Source organism: Salmo salar, chromosome ssa11 (assembly GCF_905237065.1).
Source record: "Salmo salar chromosome ssa11, Ssal_v3.1, whole genome shotgun sequence".
Taxonomy (NCBI): Eukaryota; Metazoa; Chordata; class Actinopteri; order Salmoniformes; family Salmonidae; genus Salmo; species Salmo salar.
In genome coordinates, this window is record NC_059452.1 from 5114493 (window position 1) to 5131967 (window position 17475).

At 40.8% G+C, this 17475-nt stretch overlaps 1 protein-coding gene across 1 annotated transcript in view; it reads right to left on the bottom strand.

Annotated features, from left to right (window-relative positions):
• Positions 1–17475, bottom strand: part of LOC106561901 (low-density lipoprotein receptor-related protein 4-like) — a 281986-nt gene that overhangs the window by 114230 nt on the left and 150281 nt on the right.

A 17475-nucleotide genomic window follows, 5' to 3' on the forward strand; every position in this document is an offset into this window, starting at 1 on the left:
CTATGGTCCCAGCTTCCTTGAGATCATTGACAAGATCCTCCCGTGTAGTTCTGGGCTGATTCCTCACCGTTCTCATGAGCATTGCAACTCCACGAGGTGAGATCTTGCATGGAGCCCCAGGCCGAGGGATATTGACAGTTCTTTTGTGTTTCTTCCATTTGCAAATAATCACACCAAATGTTGTCAACTTCTCACCAAGCTGCTTGGCGATGGTCTTGTAGCCCATTTCAGCCTTGTGTAGGTCTACAATCTTGTCCCTGACATCCTTGGAGAGCTCTTTGGTCCTGGCCATGGTGGAGAGTTTGGAATCTGATTGATTGATTGCTTCTGTGGACAGGTGTCTTTTTTACAGGTAACAAGCTGCGGTTAGGAGCACTAATCTCAGCTCATTACCTGTATAAAAGACACCTGGGAGCCAGAAATCTTTCTCATTGAGAGGGGGTCAAATACTTATTTCCCTCATTAAAATGCAAATCAATTTATAACATTTCTGACATGTGTTTTTCTGGATATTTTTGTTGTTATTCTGTCTCTCACTGTTCAAATAAACCTACCATTAAAATTATAGACGGATCCTTTCTTTGTCAGTGGGCAAACGTACAAAATCAGCAGGGGATCAAATACTTTTTTCCCCCACTGTACCTATTTTATGTACGGAGAGAACATAATTGACTTTTGTGTATTGGCAAATGTAATGGACACTTACACACATGGCACATCTGTAACATGAACTCACTCTAGCAGAGGTTTATAGGTAATCTATGGTTGCTGGCTCACCTCAGAACTTTCAGCATACCTGCAGGGACAGTTTCTTTGCCTCCGACTTGCTCTCTCTCTTCCTCAAACAAACTCTCTCAGTGAAGCTGGCATACTTGGTATTCATACCACAAAAGATATAAATGAGCTCCCACAATGAATTTCAATAGATCCTGCAACCATGGAGAGGTAAATACCTGTCTATTTATGGAAAAATTGCCCTGATTAACTCCTTAGTCATATCTCAGTTTACTCACTTACTTCTGGCGCTGCATACTCCTGATGATTCTTTTTTCAAATCATATGAGCAAAAATGTTTGGCTTTATCTGGGATGCTAAACCAGAAAAAATAAAGCCTGCCTATCTATATAACGAATATGAATTGTGTGGGTTGAAATTATTAAATATAAAACCACAAAACCTCTCTCAAAAAGCTTAAATTATTCAAGTTTTACTTGAACCCTAAATGGTTCTCAAGTAGATTACTAAGAAAAGCTCATCCATTGTTTAAAAATGTCATTTTTGCCTTTGTGGCAGATTGCCATGTCTCATTTTCGAATAATTGAAAATTATACTTTTTTCAAATTCTCACTTTTTCAAACAAGCATTACAGAGCTGGCTACAATTTAAATTTCCTCCCCCTGAAAGGATAGAACAAATATTACAACAAATATTATGGCTGAACATAAATGTGCTGGTTGGTAAAATACCTGTATTTATGGGAAAGATGATTGAAATGGGTATTTTATTTTGAAATTATATTGTAAATTGGAATGGTAGATCAGAATTGTATGGGAAGGTCTGCTCAATCCAAGAGTACGACCAATTGATTACAGCATTACCCCAAAAATGGAGGAGGCAGCTGGCAGCGGGAGGAGGTAGGGAACTGGTCTGTCTGCCCAATATAAAGGATCAAAACTGGCAGAGGAATAAAAATAGCACAAATAGGAAAGTATACCAGTTTCAACTGAGGATCAGGATGTTGACAGCTGTGCCATACAAATTGCAAAATATTTGGGAAGAGATTTTGATGTACCGATTACATGGAGTAGGAGTTGATACAGTATATAAAACGAAGCAAGATTCAAGACTTCGTGCTTTCAGCTAAAATTATTATATAGAATTCTTACCACCAACAAAATATTGAAATTTGGGGCATTAAATCATCGAAGCTCTGCAGATTTTGTTGTGAGGACACAAAATCAATAGACCATTTATTTTGGTATTGCCATCAGGTAGCCTGTCTATGGCCTCAGGTTCAGGAATGGCTGAAAACGCACAACACTGATCTAAAATTGACCCTAGAAATAGTACTGTTAGGAGATCTGGAGAGACCGGGTCAGTCAATTACAAATATACTAATACTCTTAGTAAAAGTATTTATCTTCAACTCGCAATCTGTGGATTCTATTCATTTAGATAGATTGAAATTGCATGTTAAACATCACAGCATAGTTGAAAGATATATGGTGCGTAGAAATCCGAAGAGGGTGGTGGTCAGTAGAGATAGGTGAGGGAAGCTGAGGGTTGGGACGTGGAATTGGAGACACGTGGGAGTTCAGTTGCTGGGTGGGGGATAGAATGATGGTCAAAGATAAAAGTATAAAAAATTAAGTCAAAATAAAACATAACAAAAAGTAAGTTTGAATGACACTGAGGGGCAGTGTTTTTACAGCTAATGCCGGTTTGCCTGAGGCTAATGCCGGTTTGCCTGAGGCTGATGTCCATGTATGTGCACATACACGGACACACACACAGATAACTAATGCCATACATGCACTCAAACATATTCAGTTGGCCTTCCTGTTATGATTTTATTGTCTTTGTTGCTTTTTTCCATTGTTGTTTTCTATTTTCCTTTGTCTTTCTCTTTTTTCTCTTTTGTTCATTTTGTTGTTGGTGCATGGGGGGGAGGTCTTGGGAGTTGGGAATGGAATTCGTTTTTGTAATTATTATTATTTATTTTTTAATCTCGGGGGGGGGGGCTGTTGGGGAGTCTTGGATGGTTGAGGGGCAGCTCTTGGGAGGATCTTGGAGGGCTGGCGGTTGGGAGCTTGGGCCGGTGGCTGATGAATCGCTGGTTCAGGTCCCTGTTTTTTGACCTTGTGGGAGATCTGTCGACGTGCCCTTGAGCAGGGCGTTGACCCTGGTTGCTTCTGTGTGTCGCTCTGGATTGGAGTCTGTTAGATGACTAATGTGATGTAGTTGTTGAGCGGCTTCACTGAAAGTATATTGTATGTTTTAAACATTCAATAAATACATTTTTTTTAACTCCCCCTCTCGCTTTCTCTGTCTCACATACACAAGCCCTCTCTCTCCAACTCTCTTTCTTGATAACCATTTCTCTCTCTCTTGTGCTCTCTTTCTCACTCTCTCTCTCACACACACACACACACACACACACACACACACGCACACACAAACCCCCTCTATCTCTCGCTTTGTGTTTTCCTTTCATAACCTATACCGACAGAGGTGGCTTATCTGATTCTTGGCATGGCTCCGACCCAGCACATCATTTCATACCATCAGCAGAGAGCAGTGGTGCAGCAAATATAGTTTGTCTTGGCAACAGAGGCAGCAGTGAGGCCCATCAGATAGGCTCTTTCTTGGCCTTCTCAGCCCCATTACGGTAAAAAAGCCTACAATGCTATCGAGCTGACATGCTCAATACGCTTTGAAGTAGCACAGTGTGATTTAAGTGCTACTAGAATGGAGACCCATGAGGAGTGTGGGTAATTGTGTGTACACCTAAACTGAGTGTATAAAACATTAAGAACACCTGCTCTTTCCATGACATAGACTAACCAGGTGAATCCTGATGAAAGCTATGATCCCTTATTGATGACACCTGTAAATCGAATTCAATCAGTGTAGATGAAGGGGAGGTTAAAGAAGGTTTTTTAAAACAATTGAGTCATGGATTGTGTATGTGTGCCATTCAGAGGGTGAATGGGCAAGACAAAATACACTGCTCAAAAAAATAAAGGGAACACTTAAACAACACAATGTAACTCCAAGTCAATCACACTTCTGTGAAATCAAACTGTCCACTTAGGAAGCAACACTGATTGACAATACATTTCACATGCTGCTGTGCAAATGGAATAGAAAACAGGTGGAAATTCTAGGCAATTAGCAAGACACCCCCAATAAAGGAGTGGTTCTGCAGGTGGTGACCACAGACCACTTCTCAGTTCCTATGCTTCCTGGCTGATGTTTTGGTCACTTTTGAATGCTGGCGGTGCTTTCACTCTAGTGGTAGCATGAGACGGAGTCTACAACCCACACAAGTGGCTCAAGTAATGCAGCTCATCCAGGATGGCACATCAATGCGAGCTGTGGCAAGAAGGTTTGCTGTGTCTGTCAGTGTAGTGTCCAGAGCATGGAGGCGCTACCAGGAGACAGGCCAGTACATCAGGAGACGTGGAGGAAGCCGTAGGAGGGCAACAACCCAGCAGCAGGACCGCTACCTCCGCCTTTGTACAAGGAGGAGCAGGAGGAGCACTGCCAGAGCCCTGCAAAATGACCTCCAGCAGGCCACAAATGTGCATGTGTCTACTCAAACGGTCAGAAACAGACTCCATGAGGGTGGTATGAGGGCCCGACATCCACAGGTGGGGGTTGTGCTTACAGCCCAACACCGTGCAGGACGTTTGGCATTTGCCAGAGAACACCAAGATTGGCAAATTCGCCACAGCGCCCTGTGCTCTTCACAGATGAAAGCAGGTTCACACTAAGCACATGTGATAGACGTGACAGAGTCTGGAGACACCGTGGAGAACGTTCTGCTGCCTGCAACATAATGTCCTAGGGTTGTCATCTGATGAAGATCATCAAAGGTTAGTGCTACATTTAGCTGTGGTTTGTGTTTATGTGACATTATATGCTAGCTTGAAAAATGGGTGTCTGATTATTTCTGGCTGGGTACTCTGCTGACATAATCTAATGTTTTGCTTTCGTTGTAAAGCCTTTTTGAAATCGGACAGTGTGGTTAGATAAAGGAGAGTCTTGTCTTTAAAATGGTGTAAAACAGAGTACCCAGCCAGAAATAATCAGACACCCATTTTTCAAGCTAGCATATAATGTCACAAAAACCCAGAAGACAGCTAAATGCAGCACTAACCTTTGATGATCTTCATCAGATGACAACCATTGGACATTATGTTATACAATACATGCATGTTTTGTTCAATCAAGTTCATATTTATATCAAAAAACAGCTTTTTACATTAGCATGTGACGTTCAGAACTAGCATACCCCCCGCAAACTTCCGGGGAATTTGCTAACAATTTACTAAATTACTCACGATAAACGTTCACAAAAAGCATAACAATTATTTTAAGAATTATAGATACAGAACTCCTCTATGCACTCGATATGTCCGATTTTAAAATAGCTTTTTGGTGAAAGCACATTTTTCAATATTCTAAGTACATATCCCAGCCATCACGGGCTAGCTATTTAGACACCCGACAAGTTTAGCCTTCACCAAAATCAGATTTACTATAACAAAAATGTTATTACCTTTGTTGTCTTCGTCAGAATGCACTCCCAGGACTGCTACTTCAATAACAAATGTTGGTTTGGTCCCAAATAATCCATCGTTATATCCGAATAGCGGCGTTTTGTTCGTGGGTCCCAGACACTATCCGAAATGGTAAATCAGGGTCGTGCGCATGGCGCAATTCGTGACAAAAAAATTCTAAATATTCCATTACCGTACTTCGAAGCATGTCAACCGCTGTTTAAAATCAATTTTTATGCAATTTATCTCGTAAAAAAGCGATAATATTCCGACCGGGAATCTCCTTTTCGGCAAACAGAGGAAAAATCACAAAGACGGGGGGGAGCAGGGCACGCGCCTAAGCCCACAGTCCCTTGATCGGCCACTTGACAAAGGCGATAATGTGTTTCAGCCTGGGGCTGGGATGACGACATTCTGTTTTTTCCCGGGCTCTGAGAGCCTATGGAAGACGTAGGAAGTGTCACGTTAGAGCAGAGATCCTTTGTAAAAGATAGAGATGGCAAAGAAGTTCAAGAAATGGTCAGACAGGCCACTTCCTGTAAAGGAATCTCTCAGGTTTTGACCTGCCATTTGAGTTCTGTTATACTCACAGACACCATTCAAACAGTTTTAGAAACTTTGGAGTGTTTTCTATCCAAAGCCAATAATTATATGCATATTCTAGTTACTGGGCAGGAGTAGTAACCAGATTAAATCGGGTACATTTTTTATCCAGCCGTGAAAATACTGCCCCCTAGCCATAACAGGTTAAAGTATTGATTGGGGACTTATTTGAGGAGGAATGTAACTGTTTTTCTGGGTGATTTGTGATGTTTTATGTTTGCTTCCCATGACTGTGTATTTGTAATTATACATACATACATACATACATACATACATACATACATACATACATACATACATACATACATACATGCATACATACATACATACATACATACATACATGCATGCATGCATGCATGCATGTATGTGTCTGTATTCACTTGTGGCCATTGTGCCCTTGGGCTGAATATAATCATTAAAATTCCCTTGTTCCAGCCGTCATGCTCAGCAGAATCTCTCACTCACATGGCTCTCTCAGATATCTAAATTCTTATTAACCAATGCCCGTCATGTGATCGGGTCCTTCTCGCAGGTCCGAAATACAAGTGAAGACAGACACATCGGAGATGTAACGACATGAGTCCTTTATCGAATTCCGAGGTGCACTTTGAAGATGTTAGAAGAACTGTCCACATTTTCTTTTCCTCAGCCAACAAGATGAGTAATGAACAGCAGAATCACTAGCTTATATCAATCTACCATCCCCCATTGCAGAAAAGTTTACCTATTCTATTTGTCAGTTTCTAAATGTTACTAAATGCAATTAGCAGTAAAACACAGTTCTCAAGTGCACCACACAAATGCGAGCGGTTTCATGTGAGAGATGAAAATATCCCGTAGAAATTCTGAAAGAGGGGAGATCTAAATATGCAACAACTAGCATGGGTTGCTAAAATTACTGTTGTGCCTTTGGCTATTGGTCAATGAAAGAAAGCTGATTTGAAAGCCTGAGAACATGAGAGAAATGCTGGAAGTGGCATAAGAATCATGATTATTTGCATCAATCCAGTGGCCACTTGTTTTGAAAACTCCATCACAAGTGCGCTACTGAAACACCACTAGCCAAACACAACACTCTGATTGGTGCACACCTGAAGTAAAGGGTTACTACACCAAAAATAAAATTCTCAGATTTTTTGAAAAACAATAAAACAACAGAGTGAAGAAAAAGTAGCAAACAAGTGCTCAGCATATGTGGGAACTCCTTCAAGACTGTTGGAAAATCATTCCAGGTGAAGCTGGTTGAGAGAATGCCAAGAGTGTGCAAACTGTCATCAAGGCAAAGGGTGGTTACTTTGAAGAATCTCAAATATAAAATATATTTTCATTTCAACACTTTTTTGGTTACAACATGATTCCATATGTGCTATTTCATAGTTTTGATGTCTTCACTATTATTCTACAACATAGAAAACCTTTGACTGGTACTGTAATTATTGGCATGTCCAGAAACAACCCATAGCCCTTACTTCCTTGGGCAATTCATATGGATAATGGGAAAATGTAAGCAATGTGGTTGTAGCATTTTAGTTGTATTTTTTATGCATTATTTCCATATTGCGTATATACAAATCTATTTAATTCATATCTACACATGCCTAGGAGTTGTTTCTGGACAGGGACATATCTTACCCTATATGTTTGTGAAAGACAAACTTCAGCACCTACTTTATTAAGGTGAGTTTGGAATGCTACAGATACAGTGGTTTCTCTTTTAAATGTTGCTAGTTTACGCCGCGGGACTTAGAGGTAATTTGTGGTTTAGTACTGTACCCTGCGGCACCACTTCATTGCTCCAGACCAGCGCAAGGGGGAGTTAGAGCAATGATTATGCTTTTGTGTCCTACTGTGTCTCTAACTGACAATGAATTGGCGACATAAATCTAAATAGAAACTGATAATTGTGCAAGACCTCAGTATAACTTACTAAAACTGTTGTTACACTAAGGCTTTTATTATTTATTTTGTTAGGATTATTTTGCTCTTACTTCAGTACTGTAGGCCACTCCCGACCAGTCACGCTGTAGTGCGCCTGAGTGGTGAATGGTCTAAGACACTCCATAGCAGTGCAAGCTGTGTTGTTACAGATGCTGGTTCAATACCTGTGCCGGCCTCGACTGGGAGACCCAGTCTGTAGGATTTTGGTTTTTCTCCCTCTAAAAACAGAAATAAATAATTCTAAATAACAAACTGGCTTTATTTACAAATAAGTAACGATGTCTCACCCCATGTTCAAGAATGGCCTTTTTCCCGCTCATTTTATGTTATCTGAAAACAAAATCATCTTCAAAATATTTAGTGTTCTTAGTGCCAGTCTGCATGTTCAAACTAAAACAATGTAGCCAATAATGGCATCTTTATACTGTCATTAATAAAATACACTGCTCAAAAAAATAAAGGGAACACTTAAACAACACAATGTAACTCCAAGTCAATCACACTTCTGTGAAATCAAACTGTCCACTAAGGAAGCAACACTGATTGACAATACATTTCACATGCTGTTGTGCAAATGGAATAGACAACAGGTGGAAATTATAGGCAATTAGCAAGACACCCCCAATAAAGGACTGGCTGATGTTTTGGTCACTTTTGAATGCTGGCGGTGCTTACACTCTAGTGGTAGCATAAGACAGAGTCTACAACCCACACAAGTGGCTCAGTTAGTGCAGCTCATCCAGGATGGCACATCAATGCGAGCTGTGGCAAGAAGGTTTGCTGTGTCTGTCAGCGTAGTGCCCAGAGCATGGAGGCGCTACCAGGAGACAGGCCAGTACATCAGAAGACGTGGAGGAGGCCGTAGGAGGGCAACAACCCAGCAGCAGGACCGCTACCTCCGCCTTTGTGCAAGGAGGAGCAGGAGGAGCACTGCCACAGCCCTGCAAAATGACCTCCTATATATATATATATATATATACACACACTGCTCAAAAAAATTAAGGGAACACTAAAATAACACATCCTAGATCTGAATGAATGACATTATCTTATTAAAGACTTTTTTCTTTACATAGTTGAATGTGCTGACAACAAAATCACACAAAAATAATCAATGAAAATCCAATTTATCAACCCATGGAGGTCTGGATTTGGAGTCACACTCAAAATTAAAGTGGAAAACCACACTACAGGCTGATCCAACTTTGATGTAATGTCCTTAAAACAAGTCAAAATGAGGCTCAGGAGTGTGTGTGGCCACCTCCCTACAACGCCTGGGCATGCTCCTGATGAGGTGGCGGATGGTCTCCTGAGGGATCTCCTCCCAGACCTGGACTAAAGCATCCGCCAACTCCTGGACAGTCTGTGGTGCAACGTGGCGTTGGTGGATGGAGCGAGACATGATGTCCCAGATGTGCTCAATTGGATTCAGGTCTGGGGAACAGGCGGGCCAGTCCATAGAATCAATGCCTTCCTCTTGCAGGAACTGCTGACACACTCCAGCAGGATGTACTGTTTTTTTATTCTGTATATATGAATTATAAATCAGCCTTTACTTAAATCATTGCATAGTTATAATAAGTAATAATTGATGTAATACATACATGCAGAAACAGCATCATTCAAATAATGGAGTTTGATACACCTGGTATTATCTAACATATTCCTCTCAATTGTACATTTTGTACATTTTTTGGGGCCAAATACTTATTTTCCACCATAATTTGCAAATAAATTCATAAAAAATCCTACAATGTGATTTTTTGGATTTTTTTTCTCATTTTGTCTGTCATAGTTGAAGTGTACCTATGATGAAAATTACAGGCCTCTCTCATCTTTTTAAGTGGGAGAACTTGCACAATTGGTGGCTGACTAAATACTTTTTTGCCCCACTGTATGTGTTTCGTAAGGACAGAGTAGCTAACAAATTGTCAGCCAACATAACGTGTTCCTTTTGTCCAGATGGGCAAGGACAGTGTGTAGTGCAATAGAGATTGCATCATCTGTGGATCTGTTGGGGCAGTATGCAAATTGGAGTGGGTCTAGGGTTTCTGGGATAATGGTGTTGATGTGACCAGCCTTTCAAAGCACCTTATGGCAACAGAAGTGAGTGCTACGGGTCAGTAGTCATTTAGGCTGGTTACCTTGGTGTTCTTGGGCACTGCTTGAAACATTACAGACTCGGTCAGGGACAGGTTGAAAATGTCAGTGAAGACACTTGCCAGTTGTTCAGCACATGCTCGGAGTACACGTCATGGTAATCTACCTGGCTCTGCGGCCTTGTGACTGTTGACCTGCTTAAAGGTCTTACTCACATCGGCTACGGAGAGCTTGATCACACAGTCGTCTGGAACAGATGATGCTCTCATGCATGCCTCAGTGTTGCTTGCCTCGAAGCGAGCATAGAAGTTATTTAGCTCGTCTGGTAGGCTCGTGTCACCGGGCAGCTCACAGCTGTGCTTCCCTTTGTAGTCCATAATAGTTTACAAGCCCTGCCACAACCAACGAGCGTCGGAGCTGGTGTTGTACGATTCAATCTTAGTCCTGTATTGATGCTTTAACTGTTTGATGGTTCATCAGAGGGAATAGCAAGATTTCTTATAAGCGTCCGGGTTAGAGTCACACTCCTTGAAAGCGGCAGCCTCTATCCTTTAGCTCAGTGCGGATGTTGCCTGTAATCCATAGCTTCAGGTTGAGGTGTATACATACGTTCACTGTGGGAACGACGTAATCGATGCACTTATTGATGAAGCCAGTGACTAATATGGTGTACTCCTCAATGCCATTGGAAGAATCTCGGAACATATTCCAGTCTGTGCTAGCAAAACAGTCCTGTAGCTTAGCATCTGCGTCATCTGACCACTTCCTTATTGAGCGAGTCCCTGGTACTTCCTGCTTTAGTTTTTGCTTGTAAGCAGGAATCAGGAGAATAGAGTTATGGTCAGATTTGCCAAATGGAGGGTGAGCTTTGTACGCTTCTCTGTGTGTGGAGTAAAGGTGATGTAGAGTTTTTTTTCCTCTGGCACATTTAATATGCTTGTAGAAATGAGGTAAAACAGATTTAAGTTTACCTGCATTAACCCTTTCACGCGTGAGTTCCAAATATCTCTAACGGTCGCCTCAGCGTGAGTTTTTTTATGCACGTGATGTTCGAACGTTCTCTCCATTCCAGGATGTGATTGTTACATGAACAACAACACTGAATGGCTCAGAGTGGGAGTGAGAGGTTACCGTGATTGACTGCCTGCACGCGCCATTTGTATCAATAAATCACTATCAGAAAATGTTTTGTGTGGTATTATTGATATATTTAGTATTTTATTGACGTTTTTCAATTACCCGTGATAAATCATGCATTCCGATTTTTGCATAAATTGTAATGGGTGTAAAATAATGTTTTGAAGGTTGTACTCATTATGATGAGCTAAGCTAATTCCAGCTATGTGTATGGAGCCATGTTTGTTGACATACAATGCATTCTGGGTTTCATGTAATCATCCGTTTGACCAAAGATGTTATAACAAAATGAGGTGAGTAAGAGTTCACTCATTTTTTGAGGACTTCTGCAAATGAATGGTGGGATGTGAACGACAGTAGATGACACACCCCTTCAACATGCATACTGTAAACAGACCAAACTCATCTTGTCTTCTCTTATTATCTTCGGTTTCTGTGAGGAAAAAATGCATGGCAGCGTGCTGAAAATAATCGACGGATTACTTTCAATTTCTAGAAAGTGTTTTACCTAATTATTTCGATCAATGGTGAGCTCACTCGTGATGTGATTAATTATACATAGTAATTGCTATTAGCTAATTCATGGTATAGTTTACGTCAGCCGAGAGTTAGAAAATATGACCGCTTGTGTTGCATCAATCTTTCCTCAGTTAGCGCTAGGACAAATGTAGCCTACATTTTTCCAGTTAGGATGATTGTGTTATGCTATAGATACTTCTGTGAATATCTGAACATTGCATCCAAAAATAAACTGCTCACATTCTGGACATAACTTTGTAAGGACTGTTTGTGTAAATAATTTCTGAAAAAAGTGTGGCCAGCTCAAATGCTGATTGTTGCGTCATTTGAAATGAGTGTTCTAATCACACGGGGTGTGATCGTACGCTTCAGGGACCACTGTAGAACGATCACACCCCGTGTGATGGTACGTGTGAAAGGGTTAAAGTCCCCGGCCACTAGGAGTGCCACCTCTGGATGAGCATTTTCTTGTTATACAGCTCATTGAGTGTGGTCTTCGTTCCAGCATCGGCTTGTGGTGGTAAATAGACAGCTAGAAAAAATATACATAAACTCATGATAAGCTGGTCTACAGGGGAGAAAAACCTTGAGACTTACTTCAAATGAGATTTCGTGCACCAGCTGTTATTTACAAATAGACACAGATTGCCACCCCTTGTCTTACCCGGAGGCAGCTGTTCTATCTTGCCGATGGACCGAAACACCCATCCAGCTGTATGTTATCCATGTCGACGTTCAGCCACGACTCGGTGAAACATAAGATATTACAGTTTTTAATGTCCCGTTGGTAGGATAGTCTTGATCAGAGCTCATCCATTATGTTATCCAATCATTGCATGTTGGCTAATAGGACTAATGGTAGAGGGGGATTACTCACTCGACCTACATCCCCGATATCTCCGTCTCTTCTTCATGCGAATGACGGGTTCTGAAGTAAATCCTTCGCGTCCGACTCGTTAAATAAAAAATCTTTGTTCAGTACGAGGTGTGTAATTGCTGTCCTGATATCCAGAAGCTCTTTTCAGTCATAAGAGACAGTGGCAGAAACATTATGTACAAAATAAGTTACAAATAACGTGAAAAAACACGCACAATTGGTTAGGAGCACGTAAAACGGCAGCCATCTCCTCCGGCGCCATCCCTATCAAACTATAAGACTCGTCTATTGGACACATGCACACACATTGCACCGAATACATCTGTTTATCCTACAGCTACTGTAAGCAGTAATCATGAGCCTATAAACCAGAGTTAAACCAGCACTGAGGTGGTGTGCAATAGTAGGAACACCACTTTATGCAGCTCACCCTGCACTATCAGCTCCAATGTAAATAACATGAGTAAGTCTACCTCAGACAAGCTTCCCAGTAAAGCATTAACCTGTTAGGGCTAGGGGGCAGTATTTACATGGCCGGATAAAAAACGTACCCGATTTAATCTGGTTACTACTCCTGCCCAGTAACTAGAATATGCATATAATTATTGGCTTTGGATAGAAAACACCCTAAAGTTTCTAAAACTGTTTGAATGGTGTCTGTGAGTATAACAGAACTCATATGGCAGGCAAACACCTGAGAAGATTTCATGCAGGAAGTGCCCTGTCTGACAAGGTGTTGTTGTTCTTGCCTCTGTTTATTGAAGAGTCAGGATCTTAGCTGTAACGTGACACTTCCTACAGCTCCAATAGGCTCTCAGAGCCCGGGAAAAAGCTGAACGATGTCGAGGCAGCCCCAGGCTGAAACACATAATCGCCTTTGCCAAGTGGCCGATCAGAGGACAAAGGAATTAGGCGCCTGCCCGAGTCGACCCCATGCTGTATTTTCTTTCGGCTGTTTACCTAATTGCAGATTCCCGGTCGGAATATTATGGCTTTTTTACGAGAAAAATTGCATAAAAATTGATTTTAAACAGCGGTTGACATGCTTCGAAGTACGGTAATGAAATATTTTGAAATCTTTTGTCACGAAATGCGCCGTGCGCGTGACCCTTATTTACCATTCGGATAGTGTCCTGAACGCACGAACAAAACGCCGCTGTTGGAACATAACTATGGATTATTTTGGACCAAACCAACATTTGTTATTGAAGTAGAAGTCCTGGGAGTGCATTCTGACGAAGAACAGGAAAGGTAATCAAACTTTTCTAATAGTAAATCTGATTTTGGTGAAGGCTAAACTTGCTGGGTGTCTAAATAGCTAGCCCTGTGATGCCGGGCTATCTACTTAGAATATTGCAAAATGTGCTTTCACCGAAAAGCTATTTTAAAATCGAACATATCGAGTGCATAGAGGAGTTCTGTATCTATAATTCTTAAAATAATTGTTATGCTTTTTGTGAACGTTTATCGTGAGTAATTTAGTAAATTGTTAGTGAATTCGCCGGAAGTTTGCGGGGGGTATGCTAGTTCTGAACGTCACATGCTAATGTAAAAAGCTGTTTTTTGATATAAATATGAACTTGATTGAACAAAACATGCATGTATTGTATAACATAATGTCCTAGGTGTGTCATCTGACGAAGATCATCAAAGGTTGTGCTGCATTTAGCTGTCTTCTGGGTTTTTGTGACATTATATGCTAGCTTGAAAAATGGGTGTCTGATTATTTCTGGCTGGGTACTCTGCTGACATAATCTAATGTTTTGCTTTCGTTGTAAAGCCTTTTTGAAATCGGACAGTGTGGTTAGATTAACCTCTCTGGGCTAGGCGGGACGAATTCGTCCCACCTACGCAACAGCCAGTTGAATCCCGTGGCGCGATTTTCAAATACCTTAGAAATGCTATTACTTCAATTTCTCAAACATATGACTATTTTACAGCATTTTAAAGACAAGAATCTCGTTAATCGAACCACACTGTCCGGATAAAAAACATACCCGATTTAATCTGGTTACTATTCCTGCCCAGAAACTAGAATATGCATATAATTAGTAGATTTGGATAGAAAACACTCTAAAGTTTCTAAAAATGTTTGAATGGTGTCTCTGAGTATAACAGAACTCATATGGCAGGCCAAAACCTGAGAAGATTCTATACAGGAAGTGCCCTGTCTGACAATTTGTTCTCCTTCTAGGGCATCTCTATCAAAAATACAGCATCTCTGCTGTAAAGTGACATTTTCTAAGGCTTTCATTGGCTCTAGGAAGGTGCCAGAAAGTGGAATGAGAGCTCTCCAGTCTCTGGGCGAAAAACAGCAGGGGTTTTTGTGAGTGGTCCTACTGAGAACAATGACACTGAGGCGCGAGTGCACGAGACGACTCTATTTTTTTCTTTCAGTGTTTGAACGAATACAACGTCGCGCGGTTGGAATATTATCGCTATTTTACAAGAAAAATAGCATATTAATTGATTTTAAACAGCTTTCGACATGCTTCGAATTACGGTAATGGAATATTTTGAATTTTTTAGTCACGAAATGCGCCGGCACTTCACCCTTCAGATAGTGATTGGAACGCACGAACAAAACGGAGCTATTTGGATACAACTATGGAATATTTGGAACCAAAACAACATTTGTTATTGAAGTAGAAGTCCTGGGAGTGCATTCTGACGAAGAACAGCAAAGGTATTCCAATTTTTCTTATAGTAAATCTGAGTTTGGTGAGGGCCAAACTTGGTGGGTGTCAAATTAGCTAGCCGTGATGGCTGGGCTATGTACTCAGAATATTGCAAAATGTGCTTTCACCGAAAAGCTATTTTAAAATCGGACACCGCGATTGCATAAAGGAGTTCTGTATCTGTAATTCTTAAAATAATTGTTATGTATTTTGTGAACGTTAATCGTGAGTAATTTAGTAAATTCACCGGAAGTTTGTGGTGGGTATGCTATTTCTGAACATCACATGCTAATGTAAAAAGCTGTTTTTTGATATAAATATGAACTTGATTGAACAAAACATGCATGTATTGTATAACATAATGTCCTAGGAGTGTCATCTGATGAAGATCAAAGGTTAGTGCTGCATTTAGCTGTGGTTTTGGTTTTTGTGACATATATGCTTGCTTTGAAAATGGCTGTGCAAACGTCCCACCTTGCCCAGGGAGGTTAAGAAATCATGCGACTAAACTAAATAAAAAGAAACTACACTACGAAACAAAGATAAATTATATAAAGAATAATAGTGAAAAGCTTTGGTGCACCTTAAATGAAATTGAGGAAAAAAGCCAACTTGGCTCCTTCATTCATTGAATCAGATGAAGTCAGTGTGGAAGAGGTGAATAAATTATTGTTGTCTATCAACAATGACAAGCCACCAGGGTCTGACAATCTGGATGAAAAATTACTCAGGATAATAGCAGACAATATTGCCACTCCTATTTGCCACATCTTCAATTTAAGCCTACTAGAGAGCGTGTGCCCTCAGGCCCGGAGGGAAGCTAAAGTCATTCCGCTACCCAAGAAGAGTAAAGCCCCCTTTACTGGCTCAAATAGCTGACCAATCAGCCTGTTACCAACCCTTCCGGAAAAAATTTGTGTTTTACAGTAAACAAATTGACAACAGAATTTCAGCCTACTTCTAGGCAATGACACTCAACAAGCACAGCACTTAAACAAATTATTTATGATTGGCTGAGAGAAATTGATGATAAAATAATTGTGGGGGCTGTCTTGTTAGACTTCAGTGCAGCTTTTGACATTATTGATCATAGTCCGCTGCTGGAAAAACATATGTGTTATGGCTTTACACCCCATGCTATAATGTGGACAGTGAGTTACTTGTCTAACAGAACACAGAGGGTGTTCTTTAATAGAAGCCTCTCAAATAGAATCCAGTTAGAATTAGGAATTCCCCAGGGTAGCTGTTTAGGCACCTTGCTTTTTTCTATTTTTACCAACGACATGCCACTGACTTTGAGTAAAGCCAGTGTATCTATGTATGCAGATGACTCAACGCTATAAATGTCAGCTACTACAGCAACTGCAACACTCAACAAAGAGCTGCAGTTAGTTTCAGAGGGGGTGGCAAGGAATAAGTTAGCCATATTTCTAAAACTAAAAGCATTGTATTTGGAACAAAACACTCACTAAACCATAAACCTCAACTAAATATTGTAAGAAATAATGTGGATATTGAGCTAGTTGAGATGACTAAACTGCTTGGAGTAACCTAGATTGTAAACTGTCATGGTCAAAACATATTGATGCAGTAGTAGCTAAGATGGGGAGAAGTCCATCGATATTAAAGCGATGTTCTGCCTTCTTAACAACACTATCAACAAGGCAGGTCCTACAGGCCCTAGTTTTGTCGCACCTTGACTAATGTTCAGTCGATTGGTCACAAAAAAGGACTTAGGAAAATTGCAATTGGCTCAGAACAGGGCACCATGGCTGGCCCTTGGATGTACACAGAGAGCTCATATTAATAATATGCATTAGAGATTGACTTCATCACTAATTTTATTTTCGAGAGTTATTGACATGTTGAATGCACTGAGCTGTCTGTCTAAACGACTGGCACACAGCTCGGACACCCATGCATACCCCACAAGACATGCCACAAGAGGTATCTTCACAGTCCCCAAGTCCAAAACAGACTATGGGAGGCACACAATACTACATAGAGCCATGACTACATGGAACTCTATTCCACATCAAGTAACTGACGCAAGCAGTAAAATTTGATTTAAAAAAGATACAAAAACACCTTATGGAACAGTGGGGACTGTGAAGCAACACAAACAATGGCACAGACACATGCTTGCATACACACACAAACACACACAAACACACACACACAAACACACACACACACAGTACTGTAGATATGTGGTACTGGTGGAGTAGGGCCTGAGGGCACACAGTGTGTTGTGAAATCTGTGAAGGTATTGTAATGTTTTTAAAATTGTATAAACTGCCTTAATTTTGCTGGACCCCAGGAAGAGAGCAGCTAAT